We start from the raw sequence: 19,017 nt of genomic DNA on the forward strand, positions 1-19,017 counted from the left end.
GCGATTTTTCCCAGTCTTGCTGCTATTCGCCTCTTTAAACTTCTCATCGATGACTTCTATTCTTTTGTGGAAACCTCTTCATATAATACTACCTCTCCAAATATAACTCATTTTGTAATTGATTCATTGTTATTCCTATTTTGGTAATCAATTTTTCGTTCAACCATTTGCACCCTACGTTGATTACGTCAACATAAAATGCCGTAACAATATAAATATGAACTAAGAAAAAAAAACACTGAATGGAAGTTACATTTTTAAAAAAAATTATACCCATAATTTTTATACATATATATTTATGTTGTTGCTTAATACCGGCATGGCACTGCCATTTATCCTTAATTCACTTGATAATTTTCATTTCACTTTTTGTCACAAATTAGAATTTCTTAAGCGAGCTCAAACTTCCTTTATGGCACACCTTTCGTGAGACAAACTAGGTTGAGATCAATATCTGAGATTTTTTTGGGGTCTCAAATCTGAGGTAGCTAAGTCTTATGGCCTCGGGTCCTGGTCTCAAAGTACAAGGGTGCTAATCTACGTCATCACCGGGATGACGTAAACATACACAGTCGGCCATTTTCTCTCGGTTCGAATTAGAGGTAAGATTGTTTTGTACCCAGAGACTAAATACTTATTAAATACACCACTCTTACGGAATTACATTAGACCCACTCTATTATGCTAAAACTGTATAACTTTCCAAACTGCAGGACTTCATTTCTGAAAACACCTCGCATTTATCCAAATTTATGCCGAGGTAACGTTAACGCACTTGCACTATCGTACATACAATTCGCACATTGTATGCAAGTTACACAAGATACACACTTGTAAAATATTTTTGTCACTTTACATTACTCAAACTGGTGGTTCAAGAATTAGAAAATCATATTTATTGTACTATTTCAAGTGCACTCCACCTTGAAGACAACCACGGTAACGTTTACACCTCATTTTTTTCTTGGGTAACGTTGACACATTAATATGTCATTAACTATTTTATATAGCTCATTTTAATTTTTTTTTATGTAGATAATGGATATCTGTATTTGCAAATATTGTGGTGAAATGCTAAAAGGAAAAGTTCAATACGGCAGCACGAAATGAGACACGATCAGAGGGTCGTTATACCTGCCCAAAATGCCCAGAGGTATTTTTTAGTAGGGCCAATTTTGAACGACATTTATCAACCAATCAAATACGTCCACGAAAGACTTTTTCATGTGAATGTGGCGCTTCTTTTTTAACCAGTTGTGAACTTTTACGTCACAAGAGAAGAGAGGAAAATCGGCTCAAGTTTACTTGCAGTATATGCAAGAAGACCTTTGAAACAAAAAAGGACAAAGACGATCATGAGGGATGCCATGCGACCTTGACTTCAAAAACCAACATATGTAAAGTTTGCTTCAAGTCCGATTTAGAAGTGGACTCTCTAGACATATGAAAATTCACAAAAATGAAAAATATTCATGCGAATTTTGCAACAAAGAGTTTGGTTCAGCCGAGAAATTTCATAATCACAAGGAAAGAATGCATGATATTAAAAATTACCGGTGCAAAATTTGCCAAAAACTGTTTAATAGCAATGAATATGTTAAACGGCATTTATCTAGATTTCATTTGAAGTAGTACTGGTACATCCTCATGCAGTTTGAATTGTACGTGTAATATTTTATAAGACTTAAAAGTGCAGTCATAATTGTACGTACTTGCATACTGAGCTTGTCATTAAGTTAAAACCATGTTCAGAATGGTATATATTTAGTTGGAACGAAATATTTTGACAATTTGCTAATAAAAAATTATATGTTAAGTTTTGGTTTTGCATGTGTTGTGATAAACTGTCGCAATAGTTTTATACCACACTGTATTTCTTTATTATTTTTATTATGGTTACCATGTTTATTTGAAATGTACAATGCATTCGCATTTGCTAAAAAATAGCAGTATTAAATTCGTTCATAACATTCAATTTTGCATTTTTGAGTTTGTTCCGTCATCGGATATTCCCATTTTCTTTGTTGGAAGCATTTTGAACAGATTAGGCCTCGCTTTCTCCCATCTAACCCCCAAAGTTCCCTTTTCAGTATCGTTCCGCTTTGTTGAAACTGTTCCAACACGATTTTTTCCCCACCACTCGTCTCCTTTCTTTGGAATCAAAATAATGGTCCCTAATTGAAAATACAACAATGCAAAATTATGCTTTCATTATAATCACAGAAATTTGTGTTTAAAAAAATACTTGCCTTGGTGTGATTTGACTTATTGAAGTATTTTGAGCAAAGTTTGCAACTGAGTTCTCTGCTTCTGTATTTTTTGCTTTTGGAAGCCAATCCGACGCTTCGGCTAAATTGTATACCGTCGATTTAAATACTAGATAGGTAAATGGTCTAGAAATGAAAACAAAAGGGCAAACTTCAAACGAAATGTTTTTAAAATGAAATAAATTAGTTTTCACTTTATTTTTCTTTTTTCAGAAGTATTGTGTTATTTCAAAATTCATCAATATTAGACAGCCAATTGTAAACTTAGTTCAAACCTCTCTGCATCTAGACGTATTTTCATTTGTTCCGTTGATACGCTCATGTAATGGGCAAATTCCTTGCATGTTAATGTTCCATGACTTCCTGATTTATCTAGATTTGTCACTTCTGCAGAAAAAGTTTCCCCCATCATCGAGCTAAACGCCCTAACGTTATATGTTTTATTTATGGCAAGTGAATAAAGCATTGCTTTGGCATCAATACTTGATATTATAGCCTCCCAGAGCTGAATGGGCCACCCGTTAACGCAAGAAGCCGGAGGAGGAAAGCGAGAAAAGTCAACGTACTGCAACAAATATGTTTTCGCATGTTTATTCTGTTAGAGGCCGCTATGCCAGGTTCATCTTCTGACCTCCACCATTCTCTTACATCGTGGCAAATTGATGCACTTTTATAGTAACCAAGTTCTCTCATACATTCCTCTACATCCTTTTGGATGAGTTACTGCCATGGGAACTGACATAGGGTCTACTAGGTCCTCTACCATAATTGGGGTGAGTGAAGTCTTTTGGGAGTGGGCACCATCAACCCACGGTCTCTGTGAGATGTTTTCCAGGCCACGTTTGCAACACTTCTTTTGTTTTCTTGTCAGAAGATGAGAAGAATCGATGCATCTAACCTCAAGCTGACCTCGTCGTTCACTGAATTCTGGATGATAAAACCAAAAATCTGGGTACTCGCTGTCACCAACTTTAACAGTATCTTGCACCGGTGAAGAATCTTTCCCAATGCTCAACTTACTCGGCCAAATGTACTCAGCCCAAACAATGTTTAGGCAGGCCTTTGAAATCTTTTTTGAAAGAACATCACTGCTGAGCTCCTTTAATGTTTTAGGATTGTGTGTCCGACTTTTTCGATGGGAAACTATATCTCTATCGGAACTTTCCAGACCCAATAGGTTACATAATTTCGTAACTTTATCGGATTTCGAGGAATAAACCTTCATGTCTGTCATTTGCTTGGTCCTTAAATATCTTACCATTACTTTCAGATCGACATCTTGAAGTTTGGCTAACTGTTCTGCCGTACTTACTGCACTTCTTATGTAATTTGTGTTCCGAGAATCCCATTGGCAATTTTTATTTGCGGCAGAATCAGTCTTCAATAGTAGTAGAATTGACTGTAAATCTTCATCAGAAAGGACTAGTTCATTTTTCTCTTGCTCATCTCTAGTAGGTTCTTCAGAGTCTTGCTTATCTCTAGTAATTTCTTCAGAAACATTTAACGCGTCAGATTGTAAAGTACTCATTCTTTCTAAAGCGCTAATGCCTATGATCTCATCTTCGTTGTCGACGCTTGGATCTGGAGACGAATCTTCAGAGAAGTCTGTTTATATTTCCACCCACTTGTGTTTCGAGGCATTGCAAGACTGCATCTCAGCTTTTGAGTCTTCATCTATCATTAAAAACTTCATTACAGCTGTGTTAACCCCTGCAATACCGATTTCTTCAGAAGATGTTTTCTCTAGTATTTCATCTGGGACATTGTCTATGACGCTGTCATTTTTCTCACACTCTACCTTGTCTTCTGACTTCTTACTTTTGACTTTCTGAAAAGTGGAGGTACGAAGAACAGGAAGATGCTTACCATCGTTTGTTACAAAAATCACATTGTCAACTTTGCTGTGATAATAGTTCCTATTGATGTCTGCTAGCTTTTTAAAATCTGGGATTTTTGCAGCTTCTACGTGTCATGCCAAACATCTTTCTGTAATTGAAGAACTGTTAATGTTATGCCACTGTCCATCAAATGATTCACATGGCACATGAATACCGTAAGCTTGGCATTCATCGTGTACCTTTTTTACAATATTGCGGAATACTTCTGTTGTAAGGCTATAACCTTTTGGAAACCATGCAACAGGTGCCCATCTCATTTGATCTTTACTCCAATTTCTATGGAGATCACAGCATAAGAAAACCATAGCTTCTGACGCTTTTTGGCGCTGTAATCCATACCCATATTTCATTAAAGAAATGATCTTTTCTAGCACATTCAAAATATATACTTTGGTAAACTCAAAAGTGGAACTCGACGAAGAAGAATCAGATCTTACAGCGGAAGGGAATTCACCCATAAACGACGCACGTATGGATTCTTCCTGTACTCCTTTCTTTAGTCCTTGTACTGATTTTGAAATTTTTACCGGTCTTTTTTGGTTTTTGTACATCAACTATTTTTAAACATTCTTCCAACGCGTCTTGAAACAGAGACTGATTAAATGAGAGTTCAAAAACGCTAGAAACATCTGGTCTCCAACAAAGGTAAAGCAATTTATGAACTTGGAAAGCATACAATTCAGATAAACACTGTAAAATATATCTTTCAGGCACACTAGAATGCAAATTTGACACAGGACATTTCAACTCAATTGCCATTTTTGTGGTTTTGCCCTCAACATCAGAATTTCCTTCTAAACTTCCATCTGGAGAAACGATCATTGTAAACTTGTCTTCTCGGTATAATGGTATACATCCCTCTTCCCTGTACTCCAAACATAGATAGAGAACTGGCAAAACCTTTGTGACCAATTTGGCAATATCATTTATTTCATTGTTCGTTCCATATTCCATGTTTTTCTTCACCTGTTTTGATTTTTCTTCTTCAACTTTGCATATGACTTTGTCAAAATATTCTTTTTGCTTTTTTAAACCATCTAGTCCAGTTGCAGCATAAAGGGTACTTCCTGTAACAAGGGCTTGATTTCTTAAGTCTAGCCATCTTTCAGTCCGTTGCTTTATCCGACGAGGGTCATTTGTTTCTTCATCTTCGTGCAGTTCGTGATAGGCTGGGTGATTAGACAGTATTACGCTTGATCCTCTTCTGTTCATTTCAGATCCATTGAAAAAGCTTACGATGCAGCAAATATCATCCAAAATCCCTTTATGGCACTCCAAGAAGTTGTTCGTGTCATATAAAAATGCACTTATGGCACTTATCACATATGTATATTGTCTATGACGCCAGTCTGGTCCGGATCTCGAGATAAATTTTTGCCTGGCATATTCTTTTTTCTCTTTGACTTTCCTAATTTCCTCGGCATAAAGAGCAAGGACAACTAAAGAGTTTTTCAGTATATTCACAATTTCATATTTAAGGTCAAAGCTTACCTCAATCAAATTATTTGCTTCAACTTGCTCGATTTTTCGCATCAAAATCTTAACGCCATCTACCTCTTTTGCAAATTTTTCTTTTCATGCTGCTAGAGTCAATCCTTTTTCCTCAAAACCTAAGAGTTCGATATCACCAAATTATACCAGTTTCGTCTGAAAAAGAAATGTTTGAATCGTTTTCAAACCGCTCAAGCAGAGCACGCCTACTCTTAGAAGGCCCTGTGAATTTTACTCCAATGCTTTCACATTCTATTTGGTTGTTTTGACTCTTCAAAACTTTTTAAGACGACCCGGGAGATTCTTGATCAAAATCATTTTTGATTATTTTTAATGAAACAGACGGACATTTTGATACAGAGGGGGATACATAAAAAATCGTATTCTTCTTCAGTCTTTTGATAAATGGAGATTAAGATGGTGTCGAAAGCTGCTTGAATAGTTTACAAGGAGGTGACTTAGAAGGTGTCCCTTTTATCTTTCGTCGCAAAATTAGAGTATTGTTTTTGTGTGGCGAATCACTAGTACATACCGGTATATTTTCTACTATATGTTTGTTTTTAGAATTTATTTTTGCAGCCGTTGATCTTGGGTGATTTAGCCACAATCGACTTTTACGTTTAACAATCTTCACCTATAAATAAAAAGTATATAATTATAAGATTGATAAAATAAGAAAACACGTTATTATAAGTAAAGTGTGAACGTTATCATAGAAAACTGGATGTGTTAACGTTATCAAGATATTAGTTATAGCATCAAATAATGTCAACAATATCAAATTATAGATTGAAATTGACTAGATGAATTCATTTATGGCTTAAAGACCGCTAATAATAAGTTTTATTAAAAAATATGTTTCATAATTTGTAAAACATGCATATAATGTGTGAATTGAATGTACGATAGTGCAAGTGCGTTAACGTTACCTCCGCATACATTTGAATAAATGCGATGTGTTTTCAGAAATGACTGCAGTTTGGAAAGTTATACAGTTTTAGCATAATAGAGTGGGTGTAATGTAATTCCGTAGGAGTGGTGTATTAAATAACTATTTAGTCTCTGGGTACAAAACAACCTTACCTCTTATTCGAACCGATAGAAAATGGCCGACTGTGTATGTTTACGTCATCCCGGTGATGACGTAGATAAGCACCCTTGAAGTAGCATTTTATCAATTCAACATATACATTGCTTTTCATAAACATTTAAAGTTACACGAGTAAACATTCACTACCAGTCTTTGCATCCTAATTTTGATCATTAACACATACCACAATATTGCATTTGTATTCTTTTCTTACGACTTTTGATCTTGGGTTGATCCTTGGTGATATGTAGTTGTGGACGTGAATTGTCTATCTCCTTATGTAACCCGATGTACAAATTAACCTTTTTTTCATGGTTAATGGCTGTCTATGCTTTTTTTTGCAACACAGTGGTATCGCCGCTATGAACATTGACGAAGCATTGAAAATCATACACCAACATTCTTACTATTTGAGAAGTCTATAGCAACGGCAGTATCTTTTATCAAAATTCAGAGGGTTTGCTCAATTTTGCCTACCTGAACTTCTTTGTATGTTACTGTGGAATCATTTTATTCGTATAAATCTAATTTGTGTGGAGCAAGACAAAAAACTGGTACCTGGGGACTGGATTATTGAGACCAAGGGCACAAGTGAGGTACGCTTGCTGGAATCGACGACAGAGACAGATAACGGTTCTCTTTTGCGTGATTAAATCTGGCACCCTTTTGCCACCCCAGTTCATTAAAGAAGGTAAATCTGACAGATGTTTGCATTTACTATTTCTTTGATTGTTTTAGATCAAAACGCAACAAAAATTGATTAATAGATAGTTTCAATAGTTTATTATTATACAGAAAATAAAACACCATTTTACTGTATACTGAAAATTTGTCCCCGCTTAAAGTCAGACATCAACGATGTCTCCTTGATACACGAATGCGCCAATATCACCCCTGCGAATGTGTTCGGAATGTTTCCTTTATCGTTCCTAATTATATAATAAATCCAGAGGTGCTCGAATGAAAGTTCACGAGACTTCACCGAGATTTGTTCAGTTCCTGTGAAATTTCGAGCGGAAGTATAAGTGTTCGGATAATATTCTCAAAATACGTAAGTACTGGTTGATTTTCATATCATATTCTACTTTGATTTATGTTAAAACATCAACATCTTTTCAGATGTATGTCTTATTTCACTATCTAGCATTTTTTAAAAAAAATTAAACGATGATATTCAGAACAGAGTTATCGTTCGTGTACAACCACGTGTAGAGTGGTTGATAATATAAACATTGGGATGCTTAATAAAATCATAGTCATGTTTGATGCTTGGTGTGTGCAATACCATGTTTTTAAAGAAATAATGGTTGAATGTTTTGCATAAAAACTTAGTGTATCGTGCCATTTTCAATGAACTTTCTGCATAAAATAATACAGTCTGTTTCACTATTGATGTTATTACTAGGTCAGGCGAGGATCGAAAATTAATTCTTAGGGGGGATCTCTACTCCGCATGATAATTGTCGCAACAGCAGAAAAAATGCTATTTTTTTATTGTCACATTTATTTCTAGAACACATTTTATTCACCAATTAATAAAGATAAGGTTTAAAATCAATAAACCTCTAGAATTTAAATTTGAATACAAGTACCTAGATTCTCTAAAATAGACTATAAACACGAGGCACGATTTTTACTGCGAAACTGAAAGGGTCAAATAAAACCACGTGGTCTAAAATTTAAATGACAATAACATTCGCAGGGGTGAATATGTTTATATCTATTTTACGAAAAAATATAATTACTTCTAAACAGTCATTTTAACAATGTTCAACACATATGCACGTTCTTGTGATCTCGCATTCCTTCAATACGTGAAACTGTAATGAAACAAAGCATACACTAATACCGTACATTATATTAACGTAACTGAATTAAAAAATATCAATATTTCATGTTTACACATATATATATTTACATACCTTCTTGCGCCCACTTATAAGCAAAGGAAAACAGGGATCTTTCACTTTCCCACTCGCAAGTTCAAAATTCTCCAACACAAAAGATAACAATAACTCGTATGTATAATCGTTCGTGAAATAACTTAAGATTATATCTAAGTGTTGACATGTGTTTTGACATTGGACTTTAAAAAAGGAGTCCAATCTACAATCAGGATTCCAGTGGTATGTGGAAGATAGAATAAAATGCCACAAATATCACATCCTGAAAGGTCATATGCTAGCTCCCTTAACGCAATAAGCCTCCTTTCCTGTGTATTATAAATATGACAGATTGATGGTTTTCTTTTCTTTGAATGAAACTGAGTTAAATGCAATAATAAGACTCCTCGACTATTTTGTGTATGGGCTCCGGTTCACAGGTGACCGTTATGGCCTACTGGCCTCATGTTTTATTTGGTGTATTGATTTTTCTCATTAGGAAAGGTACCGTTTAAGCTAATGAAAATGCACGACATTTCATATGACTTCACTAGAAAAACTTCATATTTTGAAAGTTTAAACTAAGTTAAAAAATTGACCGGTTTTTACCGGAATATGGCGTGTGCAAATCACGAAAAAACGTCAATGTACATCTTGTACGCGTGTTAATAACGGTCCCACAATTTAAATAGCTCATTTAAAGCGAAACATAAATACAAAACAACAAAATTAGAACTTTGCATATTTATTTTTGAAATGATTTGCAAGAATTTAGTAGGATAGAGTAGATACTCATCTTTTTTTCCATATGTAATCTTAATGCTTAAAAATAGATTTTTTTAGTTAAATTGTACAAAATGCAAAGCAAATACTGTGAACTATTCTACAAAACGCACACTAATTAAAACAAGTTAATAAATTACACGATTTTCATTCAAGTTAGCAATATGTCTTAACGCAATTTTAAAAGATGGGAATCTAATGTACAAAACACTCACAAGCCCACGTGTTAAAATAGAAGAAAATAAAGCAATATTATCAAGCGGCCACAATATTGATTTTTAATCAAAGATTTACAGTAATTTCATGACAAATGACGAAGTTAAACGCGCAAAATAAAACACATACCACACAAGAAAACTATTTTGCCCTTTTTTTTTACCAAGATACTGTGAAAAGTCAGCGTCTTCAAATGAGTTCTTATGATTTGTGGTCAACAAACCGATGCATTAAGACTGGCGTATTTTGCAACATCGTATTAAGGTGCATGTCATATTAGAAAACTAATTTTCGATACACATAGTCTCAGAACTTATTCTGTAAACTAATGAATATTGTATACCTATATATACAGTTGAATACAAACAACGCTAAAACAATCAACGATGTTTTTAGTTATGTTTTTATTGTATAGTACTTAATCAACATCAACAAAAAAATGATCAAAATTTTAAGTAAATTATTAAAAACTCATTCAGAAAGAGGGGGGTATCATTTTTCACAGATAAAATTTGCTAAAAAGTGACATGGCCGATCATTCCACTGCCCGTCATTAAAAAGATCCACACAATCAAGATTTGTATTTGGAAAATATATATCATTCGGATTAAAGGGTCCCCAATTTGTATACGTAATGGGTGTTTTTGAGTGTCCCCATACAAACTGTCCCTCTGTGTCGATGTCATTTCCGCCAGTCCAAGTGGTACAGTCGTATTTGTTTGTACTTGTACAGTCTACAACAAAGTAATGTTGATATATATATATATATATATATATATATATATATATATATATATATATATATATATATATATATATATATATATATATATATATATTAAGTTCGCGTGTTAGTTAGTAGATGTGTAGTGTAAAGAGAAAACCATGTGGTTATTTTTTAACAGATACAATTGGATTTTTTTCTAATAACGAGAAAACGTGCAAAATGATACATACAAACATTCTGTAACAGGTGCTCTTTGATCCATTTATTTTCGTCTTCATCATCAATTTCAACAAGGAAAGAGTCACACTTTTTGCACTCACTCTACAAATGAAAAAAAGTAATACTGGAGTACTGTTATGTACTCCTGAGTGCTCAATTTGTTTAGATGTCTAATCCACAAGTTTTGACATCGATTTATATATATATATATATATATATATATATATATATATATATATATATATATATATATATATATATATATATATATATATATATACTTTTAAAAAAGATAGTTTACATATTCCGTGGTGGGTTTTTTTATGTTTGAATACATGTATGACATACCATTGCATCAGGTTGGGATAGCTTTGTTTGGTTGAGGATGTAATAATGTCCATTATACTGCATCCAGTGTCCGTCACATTCTATAATTTAATGTCGTATCCAGATTATTGCAATACGAATTCGACAACTTTAAATTTCATCTTTATATTGCACCAAAATTAACATTTTCAACTTTATGCTCAAATTGTTTTACCATCCTATTATAAACTTGGTTGGGACAGTTTTGCTATTTATAAAATAAACCCCGTAATCTAGATTGTTCCAGCCCAGTTTTTATGAGTATAGATCCTGCAGCCCTTAATTGTATTATCCACATATGTATTAGCATATTATTACACGTATCAAGAAAATTATTATTTGCAATTAATAACTTATTTTAGATGTGCCATGATTAAGAAATAAACAACAATTTAAAAAGTTCAACGGAATACGAACTTGGTTGGTCACGTGATAAAATCAAAGGGCTTATCAGAAGATTTGATCACGTACCAACCGAGTTCATATCCCGGTGAACTTTTAAACATTTCTGTTATTTACTTATATTTACGTTTGAGAATGGCAAACCGCACAGAATCATTAATATAACGGTGTTTTTACGTTTACAATATTGCAACTGTCAAGCGATAAGCGCGTGTGGTGATCATTGTAATGTCACGAAAACGTTCATACAGAATTGAACGTTTTCGCTATAAGGAACATATTTGCAAATGTACAGATTTAACAATAATGTAATGTATTCAGGGACAGATTTTTCGCCCATTTTACCCTCATTCTCTGCAAGCAAATTAAAGAATTGGCAAATTCCTATGTCTCAAACTATCTTTCTTTTTTATGTCTTTGTCTGGGCGAAGTCAAGACGGGGTGAAACCGTTTGCAAGTAAAAAAACGCAAAAATAACACATTGGGAAATTTACCCTATATACATTAATTCATACTTATTTCTAACCGAATGTTTAAGTACAATAATATCCAGATAATTATTATTTGCAATTAACGTATTTTTAAGACATGTCATAATGACAGTCATAATGATTCATGCGTTGTTACAACGCACTTTGAAAAATTACGCATTCTGAAACTTTTTTCAAAGTGCGTTAATTTTCGGACCAAGTCAACCCACTTTGATAAAAAAAATAAATATTTTTTTAAAGTGCGGTGTCTTATCTGGTATATTGGGCTATGCCAGAACGAATATGTTTTATATATATATTCTGATAATGGACATCAATGTATAACATATTTTAACTGGCTTATCATATGCATTTGTAAAACCCATGTCACAGCGGAGCTGCGTCCTCACGGGGATCCCGCTGCATCCTTAAAGCTGCTTGGTCCGATTTTTTTGTTATTACAGTATCAAATGTTTTTTCACAAACCATTTATCTAAGAAAGTTAGCGACTTTCTCCTATTTACACCAGCAGAATCAGTCTCCTTTCGAAGTTAGAAATATTAAAAGTAAATAAAAATAATTTCTTTTTGGGCAAACGAAAAAACAAACCAAAATGCATCACAGGAATGTTTAAAAAAGGAAACCGTTTAGTTTCGTCCCCCGAATAATTGGGTTTATTCAACTCGCATGCTATGCATCAATTGTAAAGAAACCAAACTTAAGAAATATTTGCGAACAAAACGTACACGTTTATTTGTAATTAGTCTGATCATTTCGACCTTAATTTAAAGCGATGTCAAAGTCGTAATACAACCATACCATACCCGTCTCGTCGTTAGGGGTGAACTTTAACATGAGGCGAAATAACGCGGTACCCTTTTATGTCGTTTGTTTTGTTAGCAAATTTTGTACGTATTTTTCTTAATTGAAATTTGGCTTTTTTGACTGGGAAAACTACTGCAATGTCTATTATTATACATATACTTAGCATAACCATCGTTTGAAAGCGTGCATAAAATTTGATGTAAAATCGGACCAAGCAGCTTTAATATTGTAAAACGCAGTAGATTATCCTACAGCGCCGTAACAACGTGACGTTCGCCGTGGTGGGATCACCAAGAATATTTTAGAACGCCATGCGACGTCGTGCACTTTGAACATGCGCAATGTACGCGCCGTGGCTCTGCGTTCTGATAAACGCGCCGTAGAAGTGGAGTGAGGTCGTCGTGACAGCACCGTAAGGTTTCCAACAGCGCCACGAAAGCTCCGTTGGTGCGCTCAAGGAACGCACAGCTAACCACAGTGTATATATACCAGTCGGGTCAACACCATTTTAAACTGAAGATAATAAACAAAACAGGTTAACAAATGAAATGGAATATCTAAACTGTGTTTTCATCTCTTAACAAGAACTTGAAGTTTTAAAAGATACCAGCGCCTTTATTCTGCGTTCGATTATTTAAAATAAAATTAAATTTGGAATTTTAAAAGCATTATGAATTTCTATTAGCATCCTTATTAAAATGACGGTATTCAATATATTATAAAGCAAACTGGTGTATCTTTAAATCAAATTATGTAATAAATATGTAATATTTGACAGAAATAAAACGAACATGAACCAAATTCAAATAACTAAAGACAAAAGAAGCCCGCAATTTTGTAGCTTGACATTTTGTAAATATTGCTTTAATGAAAAGAAGGAAATTCATTTTAGTGTTTTTAAAAATATCTGTACGGTAATTGATTCTTTTATTTCATATGTTGATAGTGAAATTATTATGAAGGTCAAATTACTGCTAACTACCAATTAAAAAATAACATGCACTGCCTTTCACCTTCAATGTTATATCTAAAGTGGTGCAGCAAATAATCAGACTATAACAAAAATATAATATCTCTTTGGTTGAGCATATTTTTGATTACATCTCAAGAATGTTAACATGATGTATATTACCGAAGTTTTTTCTTTTTCTCTAAAGTATAGTTGTGGTTGTTCCCGTCAGTTCCTGCATATCATTTACAATTCAATGATATGGAATGCCATTTTAATGATATGCAATGAGGTTTAAATGCAATGTTATGAGATTTGTTGGCTATGCTATGGGAATTGAAATAAAGGGGTTAATGGTCAGTGTAGTGTTACCTACAGTATATGCAAAAATTAACCATCCCAAAAATTTTGTTGTTGAATTCTTTACCATTTTTAAGATCTTACAGAAACAAGGTTTTTTTTGTCTCTGGACAGGAAAAATACGAACGGAATCGCTCAGTGGAAGTAAAAGTTAATATATCTTAAACATTTGCTTCACGTACATGACTGTTAATCAAGCTTACTAAAGCAGTGTAAGGAAAACAGTTAAATTTATAAACAATGTGATTTGTTTGTGTCTTTCAGGTGTGGACCAGACATGACGGCCGACAAAATGAATCACGTTACACATATCTTCTACCAAATGTCTATCATCCTACTTGAGATAGTTTAGATAACTCAATGTAAGTTGAATTGTGTTGTTTCTTTAACATCAGTGAGTTGAAATATATAAGCATTTATACTTAAAAAATTGTTCTATGTAAAACTAAAATAGGTAAAAAAGAATTTGACGTACTTCCAGTGCCGATCGAAAGTTACGACGAACACAACAAAGTAGTGTTACCACATCTACATACATAGATCTATCACCCAACAAAGTTTGGTCGTTAAGTCATCACTCTTTTTGAGATCTCTGAGTATAGGTTTTTTGTATCGGGCAGGAAACGGACAAACGGAAGTGTTGAATGAAAGTAAAAGTTAGAACTTCTTAAAAACTAAACAACAGAACATTATTGCCTATCAATCTACTTAAAATTGTCAACGAAAAACATTGAAACTTATTAATAAATTGATTTGTTTGAATCCTTTGGTGTGGACCGGAAGTGACGGTTGACAAAATGAAACAAAATAAACACGTATTCTATCAAATGCCTATCATTTATGTAAGTTGCCTTGGTCACTCACACTTTCTGGAATCTCGCTATTAGAATAATAGCCGAGATATTTGAGATAACTCACCGGAAGTAGATTTTTTTTCATTTATTTAAGATCAGATTGATGACAAATGTAAGTGTTTTTTTCCCTTACTTTTCCTTTCAATTTTGTGTGAAATAAATTGAATGCGTAAAAAAATAATTTTTCCGGTGACGACAGGAAAGTTTGACGAACAAAACAAAATGGATCTTTACACACATCTATAAGTATATCATGTGGAAAGTTTGGAAGTTTAAGTCATTACCGTTTCTGAGATCTCGAAGTGACAAGCTTTTCCTCGTAAGACAGGAATCGGACAAACGGAAGTCAATTTTGGGAAACTATTTTCACTATAAATGAATTCAATAGACAAACAAGAGATGTGTGTGAAACACTTATGCCCCTTGGAAACATCCACACAAAAAAATGAACGTAAACTGCAAATAACTGGATTTTTTAAGTCCAAGGGCCATAACTCTGTCGCAAATTGCTCTATCATACTCAAAATCAAACTTGACCTAGATATTATTTAGATAAACATGTATACTACATTTCATATCAATATGTACACCCTCTGCATAGTAAATGAGCGGAAACTGCAAATAACTGGATTTTTTCTATGTTATGTCCAAGAGCCATTACTCTGTCAATTTTTTTTCGATTGTACCTAATATCAAACTTGACCTAGATATTATCATGATAACCCTGTATACCAAATTTCAATTCAATATGTTCATCCTCTGCAAAGAAAATGAGCGGAAACTGCAAATAACTGGAATTTTTGCACATCCAAGGGCCATAACTCTGTCGAATAGTTCTCGATGGTACCCAATATCGAACTTGACCTAGATATTATAATGATAAACCTGTATACCTAATTTTATTCTGATTAGTTTATCCTCTGTGAAGAAAATGAGCGGAAACTGCAAATAACTGGAAGTTGTCTATGTCCAAGGACCATAACTCTGTCGAAAATAGCTTGATCGTACCCAATATCGAACTTGACCTAGATATTATCATGATAAACCTGTATACCAAATTTCATTTCAATATGTTTATCCTCTGCGAAGAAAATGAACGGAAACTGTTGGTGGACCGACCGACCTACCGACAGACAGCAGCAAAGCAATATGCCCTCCCTTCTTCGAAGGGGGGGGGGGGGCATAAACAGGGGGAAATAATAGTTATATCTATAGTCGGTATATATATCAAGATATCCTGAATTCAGATTTTGCTTAATTGCTTGATATTTATAAATAGTTCAGGGTTCAAATGATGTTCATTCAAAAGTATGAAAAATTTCCAAGATTACTCAGTCAAAACAATGCTAAAATGTGATGTCTACGGGGATTTTGTATTGCAACAAGCCCGGATGATAACGATGAAAAATTGCGCGATGTATTCCGAATGGAGAGACGATGTAAACATCCCCCATTATAAATCTTCGTAAGGAATTTGTTTTTGTTCTTGTGAACTTTCCGCGTGAAAGATGATAATGTGTCAATGGAATTATCTTGGAAATGATCCCTTTCAACTTTCTTCTTTCACAGGTATGTGTATTTTTTAATAAATATCATAAATATCCTTGGACAGACTTTAGACGCTCTTTGCGATCAACGAAAGGTTTTCCGTTTGAGTGCACCCTAAAGTAGGCGATAGGGATTGTTGTTGTTTTCTATCATTTCTTAACACTTCATCAGATTCCACTTTACCCTCTATTAAAATTTTAGTAGACATATAATTATACTTATATTATACTTTAAGAATTTTCTATTATTTTAATTTTTGATAACATTTTTTTTCTTCAATTTATTGCAAAGTTATATTTTATTAATAGATGTACATGTATGTCGCATTTGTTTTTGTATTAGTTCTGAAGTCAGGTTAAAGCAGTCAAAATTTTATTTATATTTATAGAATTTTAAACATTCACGCTGATAGTATATGCACAGAAACTGTAACCATAAAAATATCTTACCATTATATTTTTCAGGACAGCTCAAGTCCGCCCTCCACGTTCCGTTAGATCGGCAAACGAAACGCTCAGAGCCGAGTTGATCATGTTTATCTGCGCAGGTGATATGAATTCCTCTTGATATTCCAATAGCGTCCCATTCACGTACATGCTCCATCGAAAATCCTTCACCTTTAGGGACACCGCAATCTATATTAAAATGTAATTTTGGTTTAATTCAGAAAATCGTATTGTTTTAAACTTATTTTCAGTCGAAAGTCTATACGTCATGTCATGAAAACTTATTCATAAAATTGTGTTAATTGTAAATTCGAATATAACGATACAATCAGTTCTCTTTAACGTATGTTCGTGTTTTCTACATTTTATCTTTTTATTTATTTTATCATACGTTTTTTTTTTTATTAAAATGATGTATAAAAAAGTTGATTCAAAATGCATTTTTTAAAACCAAAATCGTTAGTTATTTTTTATCTCTAAACATAAATTTTAATTTTGAGGTAAACAACTGTAATACGAATATACTCCAGACCTGATATGACGCAGGCAAACTGGTCAAAAGGTTGTGGAATGCACTTTTCATTAATGCGACAACTTGACCGCGAACAGGCTCCTGCAATCTTCTGGATTGATGAAGAAAAAATTAGAAATGTGCTAACAATGTACATGAAAAAATGACAATAACAAACCGTCAACCATCTCAAAAAGTCATAAAACGAAATACAATTTCAAAACAGAGCAACTCGGAACTCCAAAAAGATAGAAAAGCCTACATGCTCAAAAACATCGCCAAAAAAAAAACCCAACACATCGTTTAAGCGAAACCGAGAAGAAGAGAACAATTATACATGTCCTAGGAAAATGAAATTTGACTGAGCGCCTAAGTAACTATTGCTAAGTTCTACTGATATGACATGTTGTACAAATACATGTAATGTCAAGTTACTTTCTATACGTGTGATCGTGTTGCCGAAACTGAATGCCACACAGATGAAATAAGGGCCTATATAAAAGGCAGGTCGAAAGAAAAAAAAATACGATCAGAAATAAACGGTCACTTACACGTGGTTGCGCGGCATGATAATTTGTCTGCACCGATTGGTGAGTCACAGGACCGACGACATCCAAAAATAAGCATTCAGTGTTTTTATTCATATTTTCATACTGATGTCTATTTGTATGAAATACAGTGTATCGCCGCTATAAGGCCATTTTTACGCTCTTAGTCAGAGATATGAAGCATACACGGAACAGCCATATTAACTCATTATTTAGTTAGCTTCCACGACAAAAAAAATCCTGGGGGAAAATAGTTTCTATCAAGGAGTAGATATATATTAATGATAGTTTATCAAAAGTACATATCAAATTGGTTATGTTAGATTGAAAGTTTCATTTAATCTTACCAAAAATACTCAAAACTCGTGAAGACGTTAATATTTGTGCTCATGGCGCAAAAATTAGCAAAGTGTATTCATAGAAAGTTGAACATCGCAGATTTCCTATGCAAACATAAGGGGAAATATACAATAGATGTAAACATATATATTACCTTGTCCCAGTCTTCTATATCGGTATATATCCAGCCAGGCTTCGCAATGTAGAGTTCAGGTACAGTCGTCCTGTTCTCAAAGTTGGTCTGACAAAAGTGGGCTCCTTGGTAGTAGTTAATGGACCGACATCGTGTTGTTCTCAGACAATCCTCTACACAATCCATAATACTGTATTTATCAATCGACGTAATCATCCTTCTTTCCAGTTTCTGTCCATAATGTAGTTGTGAATAACTTCTTCTTAGGTCTGCCCTTCATGCGTGAATGGTAAGAAAAAGAACCCAAAGACATCGCAGTATATAATATCGAAGAAGTAACTTCATCACGATGTGTGAGCGTTGTATAGACAAATGTATCATAGGTGCTAGGTGATGCGTTGATATACTCTCCGAATATTACATCACCATTTAAATTTTATTGATTTATGAACTTTTTATTTCATTAATTGTTCATTGTTGTGTTTTTTTATCGAAATTCATTGTGTTTACCAAATAGTTTAGCTCCGGTACGCCCTATCAAACAAAGCTATTGTTATGAAGCATTATTAATAATAAATAAGAAAAAATAAATGCCACAATTGTCAAAGAGGGGAGTAAAAATTGTGAAAAGCATCTAAAACAATTCATTTGAGAAAAAATACCTTTTAAATTTTCTACAAAGCATGGTAAAA

The 19,017-nt window shown here is 33.7% G+C and overlaps 1 pseudogene; it reads right to left on the reverse strand.

Annotated features, from left to right (window-relative positions):
• Positions 1–10,120: 10,120 nt before the first annotated feature.
• Positions 10,121–18,670, reverse strand: LOC128170390 (uncharacterized; annotated as a pseudogene).
• Positions 18,671–19,017: the final 347 nt, after the last annotated feature.

Source organism: Crassostrea angulata, chromosome 2 (assembly GCF_025612915.1).
Source record: "Crassostrea angulata isolate pt1a10 chromosome 2, ASM2561291v2, whole genome shotgun sequence".
Taxonomy (NCBI): domain Eukaryota; kingdom Metazoa; phylum Mollusca; class Bivalvia; order Ostreida; family Ostreidae; genus Magallana; species Magallana angulata.